This window comes from Acipenser ruthenus, unplaced genomic scaffold (assembly GCF_902713425.1).
Source record: "Acipenser ruthenus unplaced genomic scaffold, fAciRut3.2 maternal haplotype, whole genome shotgun sequence".
NCBI lineage: Eukaryota > Metazoa > Chordata > Actinopteri > Acipenseriformes > Acipenseridae > Acipenser > Acipenser ruthenus.
The window spans coordinates 179887-199308 of NW_026707673.1; positions in this window are offsets into that span (position 1 = coordinate 179887).

A 19422-nucleotide genomic window follows, 5' to 3' on the forward strand; every position below is an offset into this window, starting at 1 on the left:
AGCAGCTCCCTCTCCAGCCGCTCGATCCGCGAGTCCCTCCGCCTGCTCGCGCCCCTCGTGTACTCCTGACAGAGGACCTTGATCTGCGCTTTCCCCACGTCCCACCACTGACGCCAGGTGGGGAAGCGAGATCGCCTGCCGTGCCAGACCGTCCAAAAGTCCCGGAAAGACCGCTCAAAGCGCTCGTCCTCCAACAGGCTGTTGTTGAAGTGCCAGTAGGCTGAAGAATGCCTAGCTGGCACCACGGCCACCGTCACGGCCACCAGGTTGTGGTCCGTGAACGGCGCCGGCCTGATGTCGGAGGCGCGAACGCAATGAGCGTGGTTCCGCGACACGTAGAACCTGTCGATCCGGGACTGAGACACCCGCCCCTCCCTCACCCTGGTGAAGGTGAAGGCCGAGGCGTCCGGGTGCTGCCACCGCCAGATGTCGACCAGAGAGAGCCGAGCGATCAGCTCTCTCAGGGCGGCCGACGAGAGCGGGTAGGGCTCGCGCCCCACCCGGTCCGCGGCCTCGAGGGTGCAGTTGAAGTCACCCCCGAGGACCACGAGCTCGTCGGCGCCGATGGTGTTCAGGTGGGCCGACATCCGGCGGAAAAACTGGACCCTCGCCGGACCCGAGGACGGAGCGTACGCGTTCACCAGGTGAACGGTAGCGTCCCCGTCTCGGATCCGGTGGTGCAACAGACGGCCCGGCACGACGTTGACCACATCGAGCACCGTGGGAACAAAGGACCCGGAGAAGAGCGTCGCCACCCCACAAGATGACTCGGTGAGGTGGCTGAAGGACACTCTCCCCCCCCACTCCAGCAGCCAGTTGGCCTCGGCCTGCGGGGTGGAGTGGGTTTCCTGCAGGAAGCACACAGAGTAACCCCCTTTTTTCAGGAAGGAGATTACCTGGGCCCTGCGGAAATGGTCCTTGCATCCGTTGACGTTCACGGTCCCGATGCGATACATGGTCCTCTGTCAGGAGGAGTTGGCGACACTCACGGGAGATCCTGAGATCTCCCGAAGTTCACCAACTGGTCGTGAAACTTTCGGGCACGTATGTGCACGCACGTGCCCGAAGTTTTGCTGGCGTGGCTGGCCCTGAGGAAGGATCTCACAGAGTTGAGGATCCTCTGGAAATCCCCCCATTTGTCCAGGGCCAGCTGGACCTTGTCCCTGCGGTGGATGGTGGCCTCCAGGAACTCCAGGAGCTCCGCCGCAGGGATGTCCGGAGAAGGGGCGGACAGACTCTCCGAGCCCACGCTGCACGCGGACTCGGAGTCCTCCTCCCGCTCCTCCGGTTCTCCACCGCCCCCCTCGCGGTGGAGAAGCACAACGCACTCACGTTGGTGGGTGAGCGCGTTGCGTCTGATCTTGATCTTGACCGACTCTCCCAGCGCCCCCCCCCCCCGGGGACGCGGCGGGAGAGATCGGCGGAGGGACCCTGGCGGGGACCGTCTGCACCCTCGATTTCGGGGGCGCAGACGGTCGCTCGACGTACACCGCCGAGCCGGACGGTCTCGTCGTCCCCGCTCTGGGTCCCTCCTTGGAGGTCCGAGGCACGGTCTCAGGCCCGTCCTCTTCCCTCGAAGGAAGGGGATCCACCCTCTCGGGTCCTTCCCCTCCCTCCCCTAGAGAAAGGGGATACACCCTTTCGGGTCCTTCCCCTTCCTCCGCATCAGTCACCGGTTGTTGTTTTAGGGGCTCCTCCTGCGCCCCCTCGGTGACTGGAACCGGTCCCTCGATGCTGGGTCGGGGACCGGTTTCTTGGCCCCGTTGCGCTTCGGGGAGGGGATCTACCGCGAGGGCACCACCTTCTGCCCTCTCCGGTTCTTCCCCTCCCTTCCGCGCTCTGGAGACCAATGTAAACGCGGGCCCCTCAGAGCCCGCCTCTGCCTCAGGGGGTGTTTTCTCCTCCCCCTCCGCGGCGGCACGAGGGCCGGAACCCCCTTCGCCGCAGGAGAGGGGAGCCTGAGGCAGATCTTGTTCCGGGAGGGGTGGTTCTTCCCCCCCCTCCGACCCCTCGGCGGGGGTCGCTTGCATGGGCTCCGCGTTGTCTGCGGAGCCCACGCTTGCCTCGGGAGCCGGATCCGCCTCCTCCACGGAGGCGGGAGCCCGAGGCAGCTCTTGTTCCGGTTGGGGTGGTTCAACCCCCCCCTCCGGCCCCTCGGCCGGGGTCGCCTGCATGGGCTCCGCATTATCCGCGGAGCCCACGCTTGCCTCGGGAGCCCGAGGCAGCTGTTGTTCCGGGAGGGGTAGTTGTTCCTCCCCCTCCGGCCCCTCGGCAGGGGTCGCCTGCATGGGCTCTGCGTTGTCCGCGGAGCCCACGCCTGCCTCGGGAGCTGGTTCCGCCGCCCCCTCCTCGGCAACACAGGGTTCAGGACCCGCGTCGCCGTCGGAGGAAGGCGGTGCCCGAGGCAGCTGTTCCTTCAGGGACCCCTCCTGCGCCCCCTCGGCGACCTCCGCTGCGGCCGGCCCCTCGATGGTAGGCTCGGGGCCGGCTTCCGAGGTCTGTGGTGTGACGGGGAGGGGATCTACCCGAAGGGCTTGTTTTGCCCTCGCGGGTTCCTCCCTCCCTTTTGGCCTCTCGGCGGGGGCCTCTTCCATGGGCTCCGCTGCCTTTGCGGAGCCCCGGACCGCCTCGGGAGATGGATCTTTCTCCCCCTCCGTGGCAGCACGAGGGCCGGAGCCCTCGTCGCCGGTAGAGGGGGGACGCCGAGGCGGTCTCTTTCTTTTTTGGGGGCCCTCCATCGCCCCCCCGGGGACCCTCAGCAAGAGGCCGAGACGTGTGCACTTGCGTGCACACGTGGGAAGACGCGCCTGTGCCTTCCTTTTCCCCCTGAGGCTGCCGGAGGTTTCCCCTGCCCTGCCACGGCGACGGGGAGCACACCTCCGGCAGCGCTTCTCTCTTCGTACCCGGGGATGAGGTGCTTGGTTTTGCGGGCGGCTTTGCCGCCCTGCCTCGCGGGGGGTGCCGTCGAGGGAGTACCTTTGTCTGGGACTCCCCCTGACCCACCGCCAGATGGTGCGGCGGCGGGCTTCGTCTCCCCCCGCTTGGCCTCCCCGGTGGACCTGGCCGCCACCTTCTTCTTGCGGCGGGCGACCAAGGTCCACTCGGCGGCCTTCTCCCCCCGCGCGCTTTCAGGAGGCGCGGAGGGTCCGGCCGCCTCGGGGGCCCTCTCTCCCTTTCCCCCCCCGGATGTTACTGGGAGGGGGGCGGGTACTTTTTTGCCCCCCTTCTCTGCGGGCCTCTTGGAGGGCCCCGGGGGCGAGGTGGACTCGGAGGGGTGCGGTGCTTGCGCGGGTGGCTTGGCGCTTTTCTGGAGCTTGGGGCACCTCTTTTTCTGGTGCCCCAGCTCCTTGCAGTGAAAGCACCGCACCTCCTCCGAGGAATAAAAGATCACGTAATTGGTCCCCTCGAAGGGGACCACAAAGCTGCCCTCCGCGGTGTCCCTCCCCACCAGGTGGATGGTCACCTGGCGGCGGAAGGACAAGATGTGGCGGAAGGCTTGGTCTTTGCAGCCCAGGGGGAGGGGGTGGATAGCTGTTTTAAGCTCCCCCAGGGCTTGCAGATGGGGCCTGAGCAGATCGTCCCTCAAAAAAGGTGGCACGTTCGAAAGGACGACCCTTGTGCCCAGGCCCGCGAGCGGTTCGACGGGGATAAAAATCCCCGCCACCGCGAGACCCCTCTCGATCGCCGTGTTCGCAGCGGCCTCCGATTTTAGGAAGAAGACGGCTTTGCCGTACATCTTGGAGGCCGCCACGATGGCCGATGGCCCCACCACCTTGGCCATGGCCTTGACAAAGCCCTCGATCGAGAGGGAGTCCTTCAGGAGGCACCTGACCCCGTGCCTCCTGGTGATGTTTTTAAAGGGGGCTGCAGCCTCCCCTGCAGCCACCTTTGCCCACTTTGTCGGGGCCTGTGGAGCTTGCCCACTCATAATTTTAGTTTATTTATTTATTTATTTATTTATTTATTTATTTATCAAAGAAATAAACAAGAATTCAAAACAAAACAAATACAAATTGCGCACCCCTGCACTCCAATAGTGCAGGGGCACACAGAACAGAAAAGTTTTTTTTTTTTTTTTTTTTTTTTTTCTTTTTTTTTTTTTTTCCAAAAAAACAAACAAAATTATTTATTTATTTTTAAAACAGACAAACAAAATTCACACACACACCCCTGCACTCCAATAGTGCAGGGGCACACATACAAAAAATAAAAATAAAAATAAAACAACTAAAAAACAAAAAGTTTTATTTATTTATTTATTTTTTAAATAAACAAACAAATACAAATTCACCCACCCCTGCACTACAATAGTGCAGGGGCACAAAGAAACTTCAAAAATAAATAAAAGTTCAAAACTAAAAAAAATAGTTTCAAACTTAAAAGAAAATCAAACAATCAAACAAAGGGCAAACAAAGGAGCACACGGCCTGTGGCTCCCTGCCTGCCCTTCCCCCACTCTGCACCCAGCAGAGATGGGGGATTTTTTCAAAACAAAACGATTTTTAACTAAAAAACTAAAACAGCTATTTACATAAAAATAATTTTCTTTAAAAGACAAAAATAAAAGCTTTCAAGTAAAATTAACAAATCAATAAAAGAAGTGTTTTAAAAAGGAAAGAAAATTCAAAGAAAGAAAAATCTCTCCTGCACTTGCTTATGTAGGCAAGTGCAGGGAGAGAAAGGAAAAACTAAAAAAGTGTTTTATTTAAAAATAAAACAACTTAACCAGAATATTTTTCAACTAAAAGGTGCACTATTACTTTAGATTACTTAAATTATAAAAAGTTTAAACAACTGTTTTTAATGCTTTATTACACACACCTGCAGGAGCGCCACAAACGTGCGACCTTTCAGTAGTCGTAGTAGTATTTTTTGTGTGTGTGTGTGCCCCTAAATTTCAGTGCGCGTCTATATATATTTTTTTTAAACTTAGGCGCACATGTGCCTGAAAAAGTTTGCGTAGAGCGTTTGTTACATTTTTATTGTTGTGGTTGTTTTGTTTTATTATTGCTATCTTACATATTGGACACTATGATATTAAATCCTGCTAATAATTGTTGGTCATAGCTTACTGGTGGATCGCGGAGCCCGTTGAGATCCACCAAAATGGATTGCAGTGTTTGGTGTATTGGCCACCACTAATATATATATATATATATATATATATATATATATATATATATATATATATATATATATATATATATATATATACACATACAAGTTTCTATTGCAAGTTACCTAAAATTAATAGCGCATCATAGAAAGTCACAGAAGTTGAAACATTTAATGGTAGCTACTGAGCCAACATTTACATTGTAACGTTTAAAACAATCTTTTAAAATGTAACAACCAAGGGTCATTTAAATGTGTTGGCTGAAAAAAAGTAACAAGCAGACAAAACTGATTAAAACAAAACAAGTTTGAATGACAAATTCAGCAACATTGTCGAGTTTTGTAAACATTTAAAACTTGGGCATACAGTAATTAAACGGACTGTGTTGTATAGCGTTATGCTGACTTTGAAAAACAAAATGTTAAAACCAGGGTTAACTGCAAGTGACAAAACCGAAACTTTGTGTTTTTCTTTACACACACTAAATATATAGGATGTTTTAAACCACATCATATCATGCTACTTGAGCGAATCAGCCTATACAAAATAATCTGAACAAGAACAGGAAAAACAAGAAGAAATTGTATGTGACTTTTTATCCGTCTAGTGTGTTGTGTGCACACACACACAATAATTATCTGGTCCGTGAACAGAAAACTAGTTATTTGTTGAAGGCCAGCATGGGCAGCAGTGTGGAGTAGTGGTTAGGGCTCTGGACTCTTGACCAGAGGATCATGGGTTCAATCCCAGGTGGGGGACGCTGCTGCTGTACCCTTGAGCAAGAGCAGACGCGTGTGAGGAGAGCTCCTGCTAAAAGTTTAAAAAACAGTGTGTGCAACTTTTTATTTTCACAATCTTTTGATTTAATCTTATTTCTAAAGCAGCAGGGCACCTTTTTTGTTAACAAAAACTTTTTTAAAAACACATTTTATTTCATTTTTCTTTGGTTCTCCTACACTTGCTTGTTTGCAAGTGTAGGAGGGCAGCCATTTTGGCTTGTTTTTTTCCTTTGTTTGTTTTGTTCTTTTAATTTTTACTTCCTTTGAACTAGTTTCTTTTCTTTTCTTTTTAATTTGGTATTAAAGAGCACTTTCTTTAGTTTGTTTTAAAATTATTTTAAATCACTACACTGTTTTAGTTTTTGTTTTAAAAATAATTTTGTTTTAATCCCCTGCTTCTGCCTTGTGCAGAGTGGGGGAAGGGCAGGCAAGGAGCACAGGCCATGTGCTCCTTTGTTTGCCCTTAATTTGGTTCTTTCATTCTTTTTTAGTTTAAAACTATTTTTTAGTTTTAAACTTTGATTTATTTTTTGATTTTTTATTTTACCCCTGCACTATTGGAGTGCAGGGGTGTGTGATTTGTATTTGTTTATTTATTTAAAAATAAACAAATACGTTTGTTTGTTTTCAAAAAAAAAAAAAAAAAAAACCTTTTGTGTTTTTTGTTTTATTTTTCTTTTGTGTGTGTGTGCCCCTGCACTATTGGAATGCAGGGGTGGGTGTGTGAATTTTTATTTTTGTTGTTTTAAAAATAAATAAATAATTTTTGTTTGTTTTATTTTTTGTTTATTTAATTATTATTAAAAAAAAAACAAAAAAAAACAACCTTTGTGTTCTGTGTGCCCCTGCACTATTGGAGTGCAGGGGTGTGCAATTGTGTTTGTTTTATTTTGATTTATTGTTTGTTTGTTTTTTTATAAACAAATAAAAATTAAAATGAGTGGGCAAGCTCCACAGGCCCCAAAAAAGTGGGCACAGGTGGCTGCAGGGGAGGCTGCAGCCCCCTTTAAAAATATGACCAGGAGGCACGGGGTCAGGTGCCTCCTCCGAGATACCCTCTCGATAGAGGCCATGGTGAAAGCCATGGCCAAGGTGGTCGGGCCATCGACCATCGTGGCGGCCTCAAAGATGTACGGCAAGGCCGTCTTCTTTTTAAAATCTGAGGCCGCCACGCACACCGCTATCGAGAGGGGTCTCGCGGTCGGGGGGATATACGTCCCCATTGAACCCTTGGAGGGGTTGGGCAGCAGGGTCGTCCTTTCAAACGTCCCACCTTTTTTGAAGGACGACCTCCTGAAGCCCCATCTTCAGGCCCTAGGGGAGTTAAAAACAGGGATCCACCCCATCCCCCTAGGGTGCAAAGACCAACCCCTCCGCCACGTGCTGTCCTTCCGACGCCAGGTGACCATCCACCTGGCGGGGAGGGACGCCGTGGAGGGCAACTTTGTGGTCCCCTTTCAGGGGACCAATTATGTAATCTTTTATTCCTCGGAGGAGGTGCGGTGCTACCACTGCAAGGAGCTGGGGCACCAGAAAAAGAGGTGCCCCAAGCTCCAGCAGGGCGCAAAGACACCCGCGCCAGCACCGCGCCCCTCCGAGTCCACCTCGCCCCCGGGGCCCTCCAAGAGGCCCACAGAGGGGGGCAAAAAAGCACCCGCCCCCCTCCCAGGAACATCTGAGGGGGGAAAGGGAGAGAAAGCCCCCCGAGGTGGCCGGACCCTCCGCGCCTCCTGAAAGCGCGCGGGGGGAGAAGGCCGCCGAGTGGACCGCGGTCGCCCGCCGCAAGAAGAAGGTGGCGGCCAGGTCCACCGGGGAGGCCAAAAGGGGGGAGACGAAGCCCACCGCCGCACCATCTGGCGGTGGGTCTGGGGGAGTCCCTGATAAGGAGACTCCCCCCACGGCACCCCCCGCAAGGCAGGGCGGCAAAGCCGCCCGCAAAACTAAACACCTCACCCCCGGGAGTGAGGAGAGAGAAGCTGCCGGAGGTGAACTCCCCTTCGCCGTGGCAGGGCAGGGGACAGCCTCCGGCAGCCTCAGGGGGAAGAGGAAGGCGCAGGCACGCCTCCCCACGTGTGCACGCAAGTGCACACGTACCGGCTTCTTGGTGGGGGTCCCCGGGGGGGCGAAAGAGGGCCCCCAAAAACCAAAGAGACCGCCTCGGCGTCCCCCTTCTGTCGGCAACGAGGGCCTCGGCCCTCGTAATGCCACAGAGGGGGAGAAGGATCCATCCCCCGAGGCGGTCCGGGGCTCCGCAGAATCTGTGGAGCCCATGGAAGAGGCCCCCGCCGAGATGCCAAAGGGGAGGGAGGAACCCGTGAGGGCAAATGAAGCCCTTCGGGTAGATCCCCTCCCCATCACTAAAGAGACCTCGGAAGCCGGCCCCGACTCTACCACCGAGGGGCCGGCTGCAGCGGAGGTCGCCGAGGGGGAACAGGAGGGGCCCCCGTCAGAACACCTGCCTCGGGCACCGCCTTCCTCCAAAGGCGACACGGGTCCTGAAACCTGTGTTGCCGAGGAGGGGGCGGCGGAAACAACTTCCGAGGCAGGCATGGGCTCCGTGGTTAAAGCGGAGCCCATGCAGGCGACCCCCGCTGAGGGGCCAGAGGGGGGGGGGAAGTACAACCCCTCCCAGAACAAGAGCTGCCTCAGACAATGCGGGGCCCATGCAGACGTCCCCGGCTGAGGGGTCGGAGGGGGGAGCTGAGCCCCCCCAGTCAAAACAAGCGCTGCCTCAGGTTTCCCTCTCTTGTGGCGACGGGGGTTTCGGCCCTCGTGCTGCCGCGGAGGGGGAGAAGGAAACACCCCCTGAGGCAGCGGCGGGCTCTGCGGAGCCCGCGCTTCCATTGGTCTCCGGAGCGTGGAAGGGAGGGGAAGAACCAGAGAGGGCAGAAGGTGGTGCCCTCATGGTAGATCCCCTCCCCGAAGTGCAACGGGGCCAAGAAACCGGTCCCCGACCCAGCGTCGAGGGACCAGTTCCAGTCACCGAGGGGGCGCGGGAGGAGCCCCTGAAAGACCTACCGCCTTGGGCTTCCCTTTCCGGCGGCGACGAGGGCTCCGGCCCTTGCGCGTCCGTCGGGGGGGAAACATCGCCCAAGGCGGTCCCGGTGACTGATGCGGAGGAAGGGGAAGGACCCGAAAGGGTGTATCCCCTTTCTATAGGGGAGGGAGGGGAAGGACCCGAGAGGGTGGATCCCCTTCCTTCGAGGAAAGAGGACGGGCCTGAGACCGTGCCTCGGACCTCAAAGGAGGGACCCAGAGCGGGGACCAAACCATCTGGCTCGGCGGCGTACGCCGAGCGCCCGTCTGCACCCCCGAAATCCAGGGTGCAGACGGTCCCCGCGAGGGTCCCTCCGCCGGTCTCTCCCGTCGCGTCCCCAGGGGGTGGGGCGCTGGGAGGACCGGTGAACCTCAAGATAAGGCGCAACACGCTCACCCACCAACGTGAGTGCGTTGTGCTTTATCATCGCGAGGGGGGCGATGGAGAGCTGAGGGAGAGGGAGGAGGATACCGAGTCCATGGGCAGCGTGGGCTCGGAGGTTCCGTCCGTCTCTCTCCCTGACATCCCTGCGGCGGATCTCCTGGAGTTCTTGGAGGCCACCATCCACCGCAGGGACAAGGTACAGCTGGCCCTGGACAAATGGGGGGACTTCCAGAGGGTCCTAACCTCTGTGAGGTCCTTCCTCAGGGCCAGCCACGCCAACAAAACTTCGGGCTCGAACGTGCACATTCGGGCCCGAAAGTTACACGACCAGTTGGTGAGCTTCGGGAGAACTCAGGATCTCCCGTGAGCGTCACCGACAACTCCTGACAGAGGATCATGTATCACATCGGTACCGTGAACGTCAATGGGTGTAGGGACCCTTTCCGCAGGGCCCAGGTAATCTCCTTCCTGAAAAAAGGGGGTTACTCTGTGTGCTTCCTGCAGGAAACCCACACGACTCCAGAGACGGAAGCCAGCTGGCTTCTGGAGTGGGGGGGGAGGGTGTCGTTCAGCCATCTCACCGGCACCTCCTGTGGGGTGGCGACGCTCTTCTCCGGGTCCTTTCTTCCCACGGTACTCGATGTGGTAGACGTCGAGCCGGGCCGTCTGTTACACCACCGGATCCGGGACGGCGACAGTATCGTTCACCTGGTGAACGTGTACGCGCCGTCCACGGGTCCGGCGAGGGTCCAGTTCTTTCGCCGGATGTCGACCTATATGAACAACATCAGCGCCGACGAGTGCGTGGTCCTCGGGGGTGATTTCAACTGCACCCTCGAGGCCGCGGACAGGGTGGGGGGTCAAGAGCACTACCCTCTCTCGTCGGCAGCTCTGAGAGAGCTGACCGCTCAGCTCTCTCTGGTCGACATCTGGCGTTGGCATCACCCGGACGTCCCCGCCTTCACCTTCACCAGGGTGAGGGAGGGGCGGGTGTCTCAGTCCCGGATCGACAGGTTCTACGTCACCAGGAACCACGCTCACTGCGTTCGCTCCTCTGACATCAGGCCGGCGCCGTTCACGGACCACAACCTGGTGGCCGTGGCGGTGGCCCTGGTGCCAGTCGGGCACGCCTTGTTGGAGGACGAGCGCTTTGAGCGGTCTTTCCGGGACTTTTGGACGGTCTGGCACGGCAGACGATCTCGCTTCCCCACGTGGCGTAAGTGGTGGGACGTGGGGAAAGCGCAGATCAAGATCTTCTGTCAGGAGTACACGAGGGGCGCGAGCAGGCGGAGGGACTCACGGATCGAGCGGCTGGAAAGGGAGCTGCTCGATCTGGAGAGCCGCCTGGCTCGCGGGGACCCGCTCGAGCAGAGCGCGTACGTAGAGAAGAAGAGCACCCTGCGGGACCTGCAGCTCCAGCGGTCCCGGGGGGCGTTTGTGCGCTCGCGGATCCAGTTCCTCCGGGAGATGGACCGCGGCTCACACTTCTTCTACGCGTTGGAGAAAAAGAAGGGAGACCGCAGGAACATCACCTGCCTCCTGGCAGACGACGGCTCCCTTCTGACGGATCCGGAGAGCGTGAACGAGAGGGCCAGAGCCTTTTACTCTGACCTCTTCTCTCCGGATCCCGTCGACTCCGACGCGTGCAGGGTTCTGTGGGATGGGCTTCCCACGGTCGGCGAGGGCGTGCGGGACGAGTTCGAGGGCCAGCTGACCCTGGCCGAGCTCTCCGACGCCCTGAGTCGGATGCCCTATAACAAATCGCCGGGCATCGACGGGCTGACCGTGGAGTTCTTCAAGAAGTTTTGGGACTTGCTGGGGCCCGCCTTTGCGCGGGTCCTGGCGGAAGCCTACGAGACCGGGGAGATGCCCCTTTCGATGAGGCGGGCAGTGATCACGCTCCTGCCCAAGAAGGGGGATCTCCGCTGCCTGAAGAACTGGCGCCCGGTCTCGCTGCTATGCACTGACTATAAAATCGTGGCCAAGGCCGCCTCCTTGAGGCTCAAGTCCGTGCTGGCAGACGTGATCCACCCCGACCAGTCCTACACGGTCCCGAACCGGACGATTTTTGATAACATTTTCCTGGTTCGGGACCTGCTGCACTACTGCAGGAGGACCGGTCGGTCGGTCGCCTTCCTGTCGCTGGATCAGGAGAAGGCGTTCGACCGGGTGGATCACGAGTATCTCTTCGGAACCCTGCGAGCGTTCGGATTCGGGCCGCGTTTTGTCGGCCTGTTCCGGATGCTGTACGCCTCTGCCGAGTGCCTGTTGAAGGTCAACTGGTCCCTGACCGCGCCCCTCGCGTTTGGGAGAGGAGTGCGTCAGGGCTGCCCTCTGTCCGGACAACTGTACGCGCTGTGCATCGAGCCCTTCCTCTGCCTCCTTCGCAGGAGGCTCACGGGGTTGGCGCTCGGCGCGTCGGACACGAGGGTGGTCCTGTCGGCCTACGCCGACAACGTGCTCCTGGTGGCCTCCGACCCGGTTGACCTGGAGAGGATGCGGAGCTGCCAGAGCGTCTACTCTGCCGCTTCCTCTGCCAGGATCAACTGGGACAAGTGCTCCGGGTTATTGGTGGGTCCCTGGCGGGTGGACTCCCTCCCTATCGCGCTCCAGCAGTTCCAGTGGAGCGCGGACGGTTTTAAATATCTGGGAGTCCACCTGAGCCCCGCGGAGACCTCGGTCGCAGCCAACTGGGTGGAGTTGGAGGACAAGGTGGCTGCTAGGCTGAGGTCGTGGTCGGGTCTGCTGAAACTGCTTTCCTTCAGGGTACGGGCTTTAGTGATTAACCAGCTGGTGGCGTCGATGCTCTGGCATCGACTCACCGTCCTGAGCCCGCCCCCTGAGTTTGTGGCCAGGGTCCAGAGGAAGCTGACGGACTTCTTCTGGGCCGGAAAGCACTGGGTCTCTGCGGCGGTTCTGAGCCTCCCTCTGGCCAAGGGAGGGCAAGGGTTGGTGTGCATCAAGAGCCAGGTGCACACCTTCCGCAGAGACCCAGTGCTGCAGAGATTCCTGTACGCAGACCCGGCCCCGCAGTGGTGCACGCTGGCGTCCCTTCTGTTGCGCCAGCTGCACGACCTGGGCTACGACCGGCAGCTCTTTTGGATCGATCTCTGGGGAATCCGTCTCCCCGAGCTGCCGGTCTTTTACCAGGACCTGCTCAGGACCCGGAGCATGTTTTCTATCGGCCGAGACGCGGTTCCGACCGAGGGGGAGGAATTCCTTCTGGAGCCCCTGCTGCACAACCCCCATCTAGGTGCGCAGGCGTTGGAATCCCCCGCGGTGCGGAGCCTGTTGATCTCGGCCAAGGTGACCAGAGTCTGGGATCTCCTGGACCACCAACGCTCGGCGTGGCTGACTCCCGAGTCGCTGGTCGCCAGGGCGACTCGGGGGACCCTCAGAACGGCCCGCCGGGCGATCCGGGAGTGCAAAGCAGCTTTGCACCCAGACTCTGTCGGGTATCTCGAGGGGGTCCTCAGGACCGGGGAGCCATCGTCCCTCCCTACCCCCGGCTCTCCGGTCCTGCTGATCAAACCAAAGGATCGGGCTCCCCCTCAGCCTCCCCTCGAGAATCACCTGAGCAGGACCTCGCAGTTCTCCTCGACCCCCCTTCGTTCCGTGTCGAGGAGGAACCTGTACGCGATGGCGCTCCACACCCTCCACTTCCTCGCCCTCGTCTCCCGCCGAGACACCGCTTGGCGGGAGCCCCTCCAACCCCCGGAGGGCGAGAGGCCCCAGTGGGAGGCTTTGTACTCCCCGCTGGTCCCCAGAGGCGCTGGGGACTTGGGCTGGAGGGTGCTACACGGAGCGCTCGCGTCAGGAGAGGTCCTGCGTCACTTCACCGACTCGGACCCCGCATGCCCTTTCTGCGGCGAGTCCGAGTCGGTTTTCCACATTTACCTCCTCTGCGCCAGGCTGCAGCCGTTTTTTGTGTTCCTCAAGAACCTACTGCTGCAGTTCTGGCTGCATTTTTCCCCCACCCTTTTTATTTTCGGGCACCCTGTTCGTGGCTCCACCAGGAAGAGAGACCTCCTGGTGAATCTGCTCCTGGCTCTTGGCAAACTTACCATCTACAAGACCAGGAAGCGTAAGATCACCGGGGAGGGTCTCTTTGACTGTGGGGCCATGTTCAGGGCCCTCCTCCGTTCCCGGGTGGCTTTGGAGCGCGCCGACGCGGAGTCCACTGGCGACATGACGGCTTTTGTCGACCAGTGGGCTCTGGGTGGCGTGCTCTGCACCCCCCCCCCCCCTTTGCTTTGAATATTTAATTTGGAAAAAACTGGCTTAGTTAACGGACGGTTTCTGTTGGCACCCCCTTTTGATTAGGGGGCGCCAAACTGTATTTTTTCACCGGCTGCCTTCGGGCAGCTGGTGCGCTGGCTGCCAATAGGCAGCCAGCGCAGTTTTCTACCGGCCCTTAAATAGGCTGTACTAAAATAAATAATAAATAAATAATAATAATCGTGCATCTTGTTGCAGTTTCAACACTCATGGTTTGTCTTTGTGGTTTATAAACCTGTCCATATGCAGAAACTGCTCGTTCTGCATCCAGGGTTTGGTGGAATTGACAAAAAAACAGCATGCAATTTTTGCTATGTTTCGGAATCTGATTTCATACCTCACCCAAAAATCAACAATATTGACATTTTTCACGGTAGGGAGTCAAATACACGAGACACTAGAGTAGCGGTTAGAGCACTTTGTTATTGACTGGTTGGTTGTGAGTTCAATCACATGTGGGAGACATATTACTGCTTTACCTAGATTGGTCCAGTAAAAAAGACGACTGTATAAATGGGTAATTGTATGTCACAATTGTAAGTTGGCCTGGATAAGTGTGTCTGCTAAAAAAAAATATATTAATAATAATATGCGTGTTTGGTTGGTACTTGGATGGGAGATTGCCTGGCAATACCAGATACTTTAAACTTTTCTTTGAAGTTTTACTTGTACTATTAAACAGCAAAAATGAGCTGATTTACTTTTAATTTATTAAAATGGACCGCAAAGGGTATTAATCGCTATTGAAATAATTGCATAAGAGAAGTTATAAATATATTTATTTCACGCCTCCTCTCGCTGTTTTAATTGCATTAGGATCATTCCAGACACCACCTGATACGTGAGCGCAACAAACTCAGCAATGCATTGAACATTAATACATTTTACAAACAAAACATAAAAGTCACAGCATTCATTATATATTCGGGCTGGGACATTTCAATTTGATAAGAATAAGCAGAGTGTGACATTAACAGAAGTGACATTAAATTTGACTTTATTTTGGCTACGTCTGTCTTCTTTTCATACATTTACACTGTAAAACACGAGGCTGAAGTTGGCTTCTTATTCGCAAGCTTTTAAGTGCATAAATGTATTTGTCTACGTTGAAGAAGTAGCCTTGAATTTGATCGGTTAAATTCATAGGAGGCGCTGTGGTCCAGTGGTTAAAGAAAAGGGCATATAACCAGGTGGTCCACAGTTCAAATCCCGGCTTAGCCACTGACTCACTGATTGTGACCCTGAGCAAGTCACTTCACCTCCTTGTGCTCCGTCTTTCGGGTGAGACGTTGTTGTAAGTAACTCTGCAGCTGATGCATAGTTCACACACCTTAGTCTGTGTAAGTCGCCTTGGATAAAGGCGTCTGCTAAATAAACACATAATAAATCATGTTGGGCCATCGATTTCTCTGCAGTCCCACTTGTATTTACTGGGGCAGAACAGAGGGCAAACATGCCACATATGCCAATTGCACAGCTTCTTTGCTGGAAAAAGCCTTGCATTTAATTGGTTAAATCACGTTGGGCAGCTGATTTCTCTGCAGGTACCTGGCGAGGGGCAACCCCTCTGAAAGCTTCACCTGTATTTAGCCCGGACCAACGTGAAGTGACTGAGACACACACTCACACACACTGAGACTGTGTGTGTGTTTGTCAGTTTGTGTGTGTGTCTCAGTCACTTCAAGTCATACAAAGAGCATTTCAAGTGGAGTGATAAAATGGAGAGAAGCGATCAAAAAAAGGTGCCAAGTTAGAAGCAAGAATTATGTGATTCTTGGACCCCAGCACCTTTCCAATTGTGCCTAATTGCTTCGCCTAACTTGGACTTTTGTGTTTGATATCACCCATTTAAACGGCTGTTGCGTTTTTCTAACTTGTTTTTTTACATTGACAGTAGATAGTGTCTGCCCCAGTAAACCACGTTTTTGTTATAGATACAGAATACAAGAGAAAACTAACATGAATAAATGTTAGATCACTCAACCCTATTAAAATATATCATTTTACGTTAAACTTTAAACAAATACGAAGCTTTGAATGCATACAATTTATATTTAAACCATAAACTTAAATATATTACTACAAGCTGCAAAAAAGTAAAATTATGAGCGAGTACAGAGCGATCTAAATTTATTATTTTAAACACATATTAAGGCACTGCTACTAGCCAGTTTTAGATAAACCTTTGGCTTTACAAGATAGCAAACATCCATTCCTACATTTCAGGTAAAAGTATTACTTAACAAGTCAATTAAAACACATTAAAGACATGTTAAAAATTGTTAATAATACTACATAGCCACTTCTGGGCAAAATTGAAAATAATGAAACATACCTTTTCACTGATTGATCGCCACTGTTGCACAGAATACCTCCTTTTTTTCTCCGTTTCACCTCAAGGGTGATTTTCTCTCTCTCTATTTTCTGCCATATCTGAAAGTAACTTGATATTCTTAATATCATTGGTTTAATAGCCGACAGAGAATCTCAGCCATCCATTTAGAAAGAAAAAACATATTTAACTGGCCCAAGACTTGGGATGTTTGGAATATACCAAGCGGCCCAAGATTTGAGATGTTATTAAATTCAAAACGGCCCAAGATTTGCAATTAAAATAAATCACACAAACAATTAGAGAAATAGTGGTTAGGGCTCTGGACTCTTGACCGGAGGGTCGTGGGTTCAATCCCAGGTGGGGGACACTGCTGTACCCTTGAGCAAGGTACTTTACCTAGATTGCTCTAGTAAAAACCCAACTGTATAAATGGGTAATTGTATGTAAAATAATAATGTGATATCTTGTAACAATTGTAAGTCACCCTGGATAAGGGCATCTGCTAAGAAATAAATAATAAAAATGCTATCTAAAGAGGGGTACCAATTCTAACATTTTCAAATAAAATGATAACTTATATAAAGTAATACTCACCCATCCTTTGCTATATTTGAAAAGTCCTGGCAAGCAGCAGAATAATAACTCAATTTCTCTCCTCCGAGTACAATGCTTCATTCAATGAGGCTTCCAGGCCTCGTTTCAATGTTTAAGATCCTCCAAGCTCGTGTTGATGTCATATTCCTCCGACAGACAAGGACCAATCAAAACGTTTGTTACGCGGTTCCATCCCAAAAACCGGACCTGTGTCATACCTCAAATGACCTAAGGAGATGTTTTTAAAAGCTATCATTTGTGTTATATTACAAATAAATATGAAAAAAACGGTCCCTGCTTGAAAATGATTGTAAATGAGCTATCCCTCAGCAGCTTTGAATAGCTATCATACACAACCAAACTACACGGAGTGTACAAAACATTAGGAACACCTTCCTAATATTGAGTTGCTCCCCCTTTTGCCCTCAGAACAGCCTCAATTCGTCGGGGCATGGACTCTACAAGGTGTCGAAAGCGTTCCACAGGGATGCTGGCCCATGTTGACTCCAATGCTTCCCACAGTTGTGTCAAGTTGGCTGGTAGTGGATCTCTACTCCGAATAGCTCGTTCCATCTCATCCCACAGATGCTCAATTGGATTGAGATCTGGTGACTGGGCAGGCCACTGCAGTAAGCTGAATTCACTGTCATGTTCGTGGAACCATTCCTGGACAATCCTAGCCTTGTGGCATGGGGCATTATCTTGTTGAAAAAATCCATTAGCAAATGGACACACTGCTGCCATGAAGGGATGCACCTGATTGGCAATAATGTTCAGATATCCTGTGGCATTCAAACATTGCTCCACTTTTATCAAGGGGCCCAATGTGTGCCATGAAAACACACCCCACACCATCACACCACCACCACCAGCCTGCAATGTTTACACACGGCATGATGGATGCATGTACTTATGTGGTTTTCTCCATACCTTCGTCCTCCCATCAGCGTGAAACAACAGGAACTGGGATTCATCAGACCAGCCAATGTTTTTCCAATCCTCCAGTGTCCAGTGTTTTCGTTCCTTAGCCCACTGCAACTGCAGTTTCTTGTGTTTTGCTGAAAAGTGGAACTCTGTTAGGTCGCTGGCTGCCATACCCCATTCGTGTCAAGGTACGACGAGTTGTGCATTCTTTTATGGGTCTTTCGGCACCAATGTTGTACTGGACGGGCAGTTGACTAACTGTAGCCCGTCTGTTGCTCGGCACAATTCGTGTCAGTCTCCTTTGGCCTCTTTCATCAATGAGCCGTTTTCGACCACTGGCCTACCGTTGGCTGGATGTCCTTTTGGTGGTGGACCATCCTTGATACACACAGGAAACTGTTGATGGTGAAAAACCCAGCAGCGTTGCAGTTCTTGACACACTCAAACCGGCGCGCCTGGCACCTACTACCATACCCCGTTCAAAGGCACTTAAATCTTTTGTCTTGCCCATTTACCCTCTGAATGGCACACATACAGTACACAATCCATGTCTCAATTGTGTCAAGGCTTAAAAATCCTTCTTTAACCTGTCTCCCCTTCATCTACACTGATTGAAGTGGATTTAACAGGTTACATCAATAAGGGATCATAGCTTTCACCTGGATTCACCTCGTCAGTCTATTTCATGGAAAGAGCAGGTGTTCCTAATGTTTTGTACACTCAGTGTATTCTTCTGGTTTTCAAATTAACAGGTTTAACTGTTTTAGATTTTAAACTAAATGTGTTTAGAGATTAGTGATGTGCAGTGTTTTAAATCGGTTAAATTGATGTTTGCACATCTAGAGGTAATGTCCCCTTAGAAATTATAATATAGAGAGATATCATTGATGATATCTAGATATATCTTTGTCACAAAGACGGCTGCAGTGGGTGACGTCAGACCAGAAACATGAAGTAACACACAGAGACTTGGGGTTTTGGTGAAGCTGAGCGCGTGATCGCGCTCAGCATTTAATAATTAACAGACAGAACAGAAAATAAAAAGGTTGTAACACAAAACAGGACACGGCACTGCACGCCAAAATAAACAAACAAAGTGGACGAACGTTAAACAAGTACCGTGCTGGCACTTCCAGCACGCTGTAGCAATTGTTATTTCTAATAATTTATCTCCTCTCTCTCTCTCCCGTTCTCCACTCACGAACACCCAACCCCGAGTGAGTGAAAACATGCTGCTTTTATGCAGTTGTACCGAGACTTGATTGCTAGTCAATCATTCAATTGGAATCTCGGTACAACTGCACGTGAATTAATTAAGTGTACCGTGACCACACATTACATTTTAACCAGCACGTGAAGTGATTTGTGCCATCCTCGTGCCTAAATACAAATCTACATTTTTAAATACTCGTGCTGCACACACCCATTTATATCCCGTGTACCAACTACAATACACCAACATTAACACACAACACGTAACATATAAACAAACTACGCACAAGGGCGTAGCCACATTGCCACAATCTTATATATATATATGCGTGAACCTTGGTGAGAGGTTGAAGACTGATCCCATACTTTTACAGACCCAGAGAATTATTTTGAAAACAGATTACATCCTGAAAGAAAAGTTTTTGTGTTGAGTTTCAATCAACGGCCAAACCAAGGACCCCCTGGTTTTAAAGAATTTAATTGTAAGGTCCACCCTGAGAATGTTTTGAAATGCATGAATCTTGGTGAGAAAATACTTTTAAGACTGATCCCACACTTTCAAAGATTATGGGGCCTATTTAGGTGCATCAGGCCTGGGGTCAATGTGCCACTGACCCCCAGGGCATTGTCCATAGGGTTCTAAAGAGGGCCTGTTTGTAAGACTCCACAGCCGGTCTATAAATTACCGAACCCTATTTTTAACTGTGAGGATGTTTAAAAAGGTGTTTTATTATAGAGAGTCTGTTTGTAAAGACTCATTAGC